Source organism: Fukomys damarensis, unplaced genomic scaffold (genome assembly GCF_012274545.1).
Source record: "Fukomys damarensis isolate Sample0158 unplaced genomic scaffold, DMR_v1.0_HiC HiC_scaffold_9, whole genome shotgun sequence".
NCBI classification, from domain to species: domain Eukaryota; kingdom Metazoa; phylum Chordata; class Mammalia; order Rodentia; family Bathyergidae; genus Fukomys; species Fukomys damarensis.
Window position 1 is genome coordinate 41,165,139 of NW_022900921.1, and position 7,775 is coordinate 41,172,913.

Sequence of the window (7,775 nt, forward strand, 5' to 3'; positions counted from 1 at the left end):
CCCCTCTGGGCGCCCCCGGTGGCGCCTGGGTTTAAGTACTGGCGAGTCGGCCTCCCGGGGCACCATACAAGGGCACAGCAGGAAGGTGTTGCGCCGCCCCCGCGCTCACGTGGTGCAGGGCCGGGCGGCCGGGGAGGGAAGTGGGGAGCAGCTCAGAGGGCCTGGGCGCCCCCCATCCCGACCTTTGCACCCCAGCCAGCAAGAGAGCTCCTGGAAGGTTTGTGCTTGGAAACCGGAATTCTCAGCCACACACCCCCACCACAGACCTCAGGACGAGTGGGCTTCCCCTGCTCCCTCTCCCTATTCCCTTCCTCTCCCAGAGTTTTCCCCTAGGACCTTGTTATGACAGAAATGCCTAGTGAGGTGGGGCACGCCTGTAATCCCAACCTTCAGGAGGCTGAGGCAGGAGGATCACTGGCAGTTTGAAACCAACCTGGGCTACAGAGTGAGACCCTGTCTCATCCCCAACCCCCACCAAGAAAAAAAAAATTGACAGATGCCTGCTGACGCAGATGATTCTCCAAGGAGGATGGGGCACCCCCAATGACAGTCCCTTTTCTCATCTACTTACAGACCCCTGGGCAGAAAACACCCCATACACAACTGACATCATTCTGGGGCTTACCACAGATTGGTGGCCACGTGAAGCCAGACCCTAGTCCCCTGGACCCAACCAAGGCCCTGGTCTTTGGCCTAGAGAGGGCGAGGAGGGTCTAGGGGTCTAGGGGAGCAGCGGCCTGTGACGAGTTTCCAGTTGGGAGTCAGCAAAGCTTCTTTCCCCGGGGCCCAGGGAAATCCCGTGGGCCACTGTGAAGGGGAACTCTGCTGACGTGCTGCCGGGCTCTTCTCGGGCCTCACCAGTGGGAATTTCAGGGGGAAGAAGGGCGTCGCCAGCAGTGCCTCCTCCTGCGGCCCAGAGCAGCAGAGGGCACCCCCCAGCCCAGACCCCACTTAAGCAGTTCGACTGAGACCTACCGACCAGGGCAATCCACTTCCGTACCCCGCCCACGCCCCAGCCCCAGTGAGGATGTGGCCGGGCCGAGGTGTGCGTAGGGGGCTCCGGGCCCCCGGTTAAGAGCAAGACATGTTCGTGGGTGGCTGAACTCCGAAGCGGGTCCAGGTGGGTGGGGACGGTGCGCCTAGCTGGAGGCCCAGCTGCGAGGGATTTCAGAACTCAGCCCGGTCCCTGTTCTGAGCCAGGCATCTGGGCCTTTTTAAAGACACGCACGCACACGCACACGCACACGCGCACACACACACCCCGGCTGCCTGAGGACCCCTAGTCCTTCTGCTCTGCCTGTGTAAACCCGGGCATCACAGAGCTCCTCCCAGTGGGAGTGGCTGAGTGCCTGGGAGCAGGTGGGCTCAATTCCTCTGTTCCGCGGAGCTTGGAGCTTGTGCTGGGGGGACAGGGGATGTCCAGGAGAGAGGCCCCAGGACCGTGTCGCCCTCTTGTGCCTCAGTGTTCCCATCTGTTCACCCCCACTTGTTCCGGGGCTGTGTAGCCCCTGCGGCAGGAGACCTGGCCCTCCCAGCCAGGCCAGTCTGGAGGCTGAGGCAGCAGAGCCCAGGACAGAGCCGCAGAGTCTGGGCCGCAGATCCCAGCGGCTGATAGGGCCTTATCCTTGGCATCGGCGGAGGAATGGCTTAATGGTTGATTCTGGGGCAAATTACAGAGCACTGAGGAGGATTGTCAGCCAGGCTGTCTTGCTAGCCAGCGTCACCTGCCATGCATGTGGGGAACACAGCTTCCCAGCTCCCTGGGGCAGAAGTGGAATCAGCCTTATTGGAGACTCCAGACCGGACCCCCATGCTGTGCGGAGCCTCTTGCCCACTAGAGGAAGGCGTGTCTCTTGTGGGGTGCAATCCTGTCTCTTGAGGGGTGCAGGTGTATTGCTGAAGGTTTGCCCTGACGCACAGTCTCAGGGGCCCTGCCCAGCAGTGCATCCACGTCACCCTGTCAGTGTCCATTCTTCAGCTCCAGAACACCAGCTTAAGGGGACCTGACTTGGCCAAGAAGGAGGGCTCCCCTCTGCCTTCCTCCCTTATTCCCAAATCAGAAGCTCCCTGCATTCCCAAGGCTGGGCCAGAAGAGTTCATGCTGCTCCCCCACTCCTGTTCTAAGGATCCCCCAGCCTTGGGTGGCTCTGGGCACCTGGAGAGCACGATTTGACGGTCCCTGTGACCCAGGGTGCCTGTAGCCACTGCTTCTGGATGGAGAACCCCACTCCTCACCCCTAAGTAGGGAAAGGACATCACACTGGGCCACACTAGAGCTTTTTCTGGTTTTGTTTCAGGCTTTTCCAGCTACAGAGCACTCTGTCAAGTGAGTTTGGGGTTCAGCTTTTTTTTTTTTTTAATTAGAAACCTGTGAGACCTAAGTTGGGAAATGATGATTCTCTGTGTTGTTCTTTTCTGTAACTGTCTATTTTGACGACTGTGGGAGTGTCACTCACCTCCTGCCTGCGGGGCTCCTGGTTTCCCTTCCACAATCTCAGTGGTCTCATTGCACCTTCCTCATCCTCCCAAACCCACACCCCAGGCAGGTGCCTGGGAGGCAGCAGACCTTGTCGTCTCTGTGGGAATGCTCAGGACAGAGCAGTTACGGAGGTGAGAGTGGTGGCCACCCCCAGCCTACATGAGGAGTGAGTCACAGTGATGTCAGATTTCCTGGGCCTGGCGCCTGCCACCCCCACAGGCTCCTGCCAGGCAAGGACCCAGACACTGAGGATTCAGTGACAATCCTGCCCTGCACGGTGAGGTGGGGGTACAGGCACCCAGCTTCCTCCCTGGGCAGGTGAAACAGGAAGCCCCGAAGCCTGGCTCAGACTGGCCCTTCAATGGTGGAGAGGCTGATATCTGCATCCTCGTGCATGTATGTCACTCATGTGTCCTTGAGCAAGAACACACGGGGTGGCCCTGCCAGGAAAGCTCCCCTGGACACAGCAGGGTGGCCTCCTTCATGCTGAGGGGTCTGCCCATCACAGTCAACAGGTCCTGAGCCTGGCCCCATCATGTATCACTGAACTTTGGGTCCCCTTCTCTGACGCATCCAACAGGAGATCAGGGGGTACCTGGGATCCAGAAGAGGTTCTGAAGAATTCCAAGTCCCATGGGAGGGAGTCCTACCATTTTCAGATATCTCTCTCTCTCTCCATCCTGTATAATGCCATGAAGGGTTCACATGAAGCTGGTGTGGTTTTGCCTTTCTAATATTCACCTTCCTTTTGACAGAGGCTCATCGGCCTCCCCCACGTTCAGATCATTCACATACCTTTGCACTTAGGCCTTTACTCAGCCCCATTTCAAAAAATGTGTTCCGAGCACTTACTGTGTACCAGTCCTGTTCATAGTAACAGTATGAACTAGGGATCCTGCAACAAACTCACCACTGCCTTCTGGGAGCTGACCTCAATGTTTCAGTAACATGATTGAGTTCATGGCCAGTGACCCTAGTTACCCACCTAGAATAATGATTATCTTTTCCTTTTAAAATAAATTTAGGTTTATAAAAACTCAGTAGACTTATGGAAGACTATTAGGAAAACATGGGGCTGGGGATTTAGCTCAGTGGTTCTGCTGTCTACCCGAATTCGATTCCCAGTACAAAAAAAAAAAAAGCACAGACAGTCCCCGAATAGCTTACAAATAGTGACTGAGGTGGGGGAGATGTCAGTCAGGACACCTTGATAGAGGCCCCTTGGGTCCTTCCAGCTTTGGTGTGGTGCTGTCCCATGGAATCCCCCTCTCCCTCCTGCTGTGGTCTCCCATAAAGAGAAGAGAGGAGGTGCCAAGCAAGGAGGAAGGCATGGCCCTAAGGAAAGGACTCCAGAGAGCCCATCCCAAGGCCAAGGTCACAGCCCTCTTGAGTGGCCTGGGGTTTCTCCTGCTCCATAGACACATGTCAATCAAAGGGACCTGGGCTTGGTCACACCCTCAGGTGACCCTGCAGATGGGGTCAGAGGAGTGGGCTCCAGGGACACACTCCAGCACACCTCTGCCCCCCCATGGTAGTGCCAACAGTGACACAGAATCCGTTGCTGTGTACCTGTGTCTTGGTTGCAGGCAGCTGAAGAGGGAAGAGGAGGTTGCTGAGGAAGAGCCATTGCCATGGCAACACTGGAGCAACAGGTAAGGGATTCTCCAAAATATGACTACACTGTGGTCCCAGGGTGAGTGTCTCTGTGACAAAAGGACTCACAGGGCTCCCCCATGGCCAAGGCCAGGTGCACTGTGGCAAGTGGCAAAGGGATTTTGAGGCCCAGAGGATCCAGAGACTGCTCCTTCCTCTTTACTTCCACTGACTCCTTTTCCAGGTCAGAGACCAGGCTGGGCCCCCCGGCTCCCTGGAGACCAGAACACCAGCAGCAGTGGTGCGGCAGTGTTGGTGGCAGCCATCAACTTGGCCGAAGCAGTCCAAGCATGGCCAGGAGAGCCCATGGCAAGGTGCCTGGTGAGCATGGTGTCTGGGGTCCAGGAGCGAGCTTGCCACCCCAGCCTGTCTCTTCCCAGGTCATCACCAAGCAGCAGGCTCTGTTCTGACTGCTGGAGTTGCAAGTGCGAACAAGATGGACAAGGCCCTGCCCTCCGGGGTGACCTCACAATGGCCAGAGACCAGACAGTAAATAAATAAATGAGATCATGCCAGAGTGCTATCCCAGAGGGGAATGAGAGAGCAGGAGAGGGCCACAGGGAGGCCTCAGACTCCAGCTCTAACTTGGGGGACAGCCTGGCTGGGCAGTAGGCACACGAGAGAAGTCCCAGGGGTGGAGGCCAGGACAAAGGCCTGGGCAGGAACAGACAGCCGGCCGCAGAGTTCGGGTTGGCCCCGAGAAAGTCCCCTTCCAGGGGAGGCATAATGGGACTCCTCAAAGGGGCTGACGTGCAGGGGTGGACAAAGCATCAGACTGACACTGGGCAGTGTGTGGAGAGTGGATTGCGGTGCGGGAGGAGTCCTGGGGAGAGGTTAGGAGCCAATGCCGTGGTTCACCGACTGGAGACACTGACTTGGACCCAGATGGGAAGCCAGATGTGATGGCACATGCAAATAATCCCAGCATTCTGGGAGGCTGAAACAGGAGGATCACAGGTGTGAGCCCAGCCTGGGGAACTTAGTGACTCAGTGAGACTCTGTCTCAAAATTAAAAATGAAAAAGGGCTGGGCTGTAAAAAGAAGAAAGAAGGAAAGAAAAGGAGGAAGGGAAATAAAAAAAACAGGGCAATGAAGGAGGGAGTACTGGTAGGGGACTGAGAGTGGCTGTGAGAAAGAGGAGTAGGGAAGCCCCAAGTTGGAGCTGAGCAAAGGGGGGACCATTTCCTGTGGTAGGGAGAGGCCTGGCCCTTCACCAGCATGGCTCACAGAGCCCTCCAGAACCAGTGACCAGGCCTGTGGGCCTCCCCTCCTCACATGAGCCCACCTGTCCCCTGCCCCACTCAGACTTTTATACCTGACCACTGGCTGAGGGGCAAGAAGAGGAGGTCGGGAGGAGGGGAGGGTAGAGGGCAGGAGCCTCCTCAGGGCACTGTGGGGCCTTACTGTGCAGCCCAGCTCAGCAGCACCCTCCTGCCTCCGCCTTGGGTCCTCCCTCACCCTCCGCACCCAGGCAGCAGAAGGAGGGTTCCAGCCTAATGACATCATATTTGGGGTGGCCCCTGGGCATCGTGCCCTGCCTCCCATAGGCCCACTCCCAGGAGGCCTCACTGTCCCAGCCCTTCTGCCACATAGCGGCTGGGACACTGTGCCTAGCCGCTGCAGGCTCCAAACAGCCAGGCCTGGGTCATTGCTGCCCTGCCTCACCTACCCTGTGAGCCCCCTCTCCAGGGACCTCTCTTGTCTCAAAGTAAACTTGAGTCCTGGCCCTGCCTGTGGGGAAAGTGAGGCAGGCACTCCTTACTTAGGTCTGGCTGCAGAACAGTCAGGTTGGAGCTGGGGCCCCTGCCCTGGAAAGAAGCAGGGGTCAGTGGGTCAGCAGACCCGCTGGTGGCAATACCCCAGAAAGGCCTGCCAAGCATGTAGTGGGTGTGGTCCCTGGGTAAGCCCTAGCCAGGACGCCTCTTCATGAGCCAGGCTCATGGGTGTTCAGGGATGTGTCCATGGGTGACAGAGCCCAGCTTGGAGTGAAGTCCCTGGGGGACCAGGACAGAGCCCAACACCAGGCACAGGACCCTTCCTACTGTACACTAAATTAAAGACTGGTGTCACCATGCACAGTCTTGAGAGCTCCCAAAGATACATTCCTTCCACGGAACAGTACTGATGACAGAGGTCCACTCTTTGCCAGGTATGCATGTGCATGTATGTATGAAGTGTGATCAACAAATATGAATATTAAATTTTAAAAAAATTATTACTGTAAAAAACACATTGCCATGAATCCTCAAAAATCCTCTCCCTCACTACAAACACTAATCCCATTGCTCTTGCCATTTTCTGAAGCAGTTCTAAAAGTCCTTAGTTGCAAAGTTGTAGCTGTCTTGTGCTCGCTTTGGCAGCACAAATACTAAAATTAGAACAATACAGAGAAGATTGGCATGGCCCCTGCACAAGGATGACACGCAAATTCGTGAAGCTTTCCATAATTAAAAAAAAAAAAGTTGTGGCTGTCTTGATGTCCTGAATGGATCAAAATATTCACTTTTCATGGTCATTTTGACATTGGGGAAGAGCCAGAGATCACACAGCACCAAATCCAGTGAACAAGGTGGATGAGGACACACCATCACGTTTTTATTTGATAGAAATCACCATACACATTTGATAATTGGGTGTGATCAAAACATTCAGTGGATGTTTGAACTTTAAAATTTATTACAGTGAAAGACACATTGCCACAAACCCCCCAGGTCTAAAACACTCTCCTGCCCACTGGACACACTTAGCCCGTCATACTTGGCAGTGTGTAGTAAGCGTTTTTTATGTAAGCATTCACTGCATCCATCTATTGACCACCTGACCCTCATACATGTGTATGAAGGATGTGTGGTCCTGCTGTGTGTGTCAGTGTGTGTGTGTGACACAGGGCAGAGACCCTGCCTGGCTGCGCCCAGTGTTGCAAGTGCCTGTCCTTTCTGGGTGGCACTGACAGGGACAGAAAGGGGGCAGTCGCACTGAGCTGTCTGCTCAAGACTTGGATGTGGGGACTGGGATGCAGGCACAGCTGGGTCCATGTTAAAGGTGGGCAGGTGCTGCATGTGGCAGTGTACTGAGAGGAGGCCACATGTTGGTGGCCTGGGACCCTGGTCCTGCCACATCCTTGGCTGGTCTCGGTGGGTGACCTGGCAAGCCCCAGCATGGCAGCCCTGATCCCTTGCCTGAGCCAACACACCAGGGAGCCATGCTTTCTGCTTAAAAGTTCCCACTTGGTGAGGACTCGTCACCCTCCCACTCACGTGCACCTCCGTGCTGGCATTCCCTGAATCACAGGCCACCTTGGCTGCAGAGCCCTCCAGGTCCCCTGGCCAGGCCCCAGCTTTAGGCCAGAGGAGGCACTCAGTGACCATGCCTAGTTGGCAGAGGAGCTTGAGTATATCCCTGCGCTGTGCCCGGGCCAGGCCCACCTCACCTAAGGCACCCTGGGTCAGAAGGGATGAAGGGAGCCAGGTGGGGAGGGACCAATTTAGAAGGCAGAGGTGCTTCCCGCCTGTCCTGGCAAAGCTGCCCAAGTACACTGGAGAATCTGGGCTGGAAGCCCTCTGGGGCAGGGGACGGCCACCATGACCTCGACGTTCCTTCTGGCACAGGGTACTCAGCAGGCAGAATGAGACCGCGAGGACAC

General features: G+C 56.2%; 1 non-coding gene across 1 annotated transcript; it reads left to right on the forward strand.

Annotated features, from left to right (window-relative positions):
• The first annotated feature begins 6,476 nt into the window (after positions 1 to 6,476).
• Positions 6,477 to 6,583, forward strand: LOC117285423. Its single transcript, XR_004516456.1, has one exon. It is a non-coding gene; the product is annotated as a U6 spliceosomal RNA (small nuclear RNA).
• Positions 6,584 to 7,775: the final 1,192 nt, after the last annotated feature.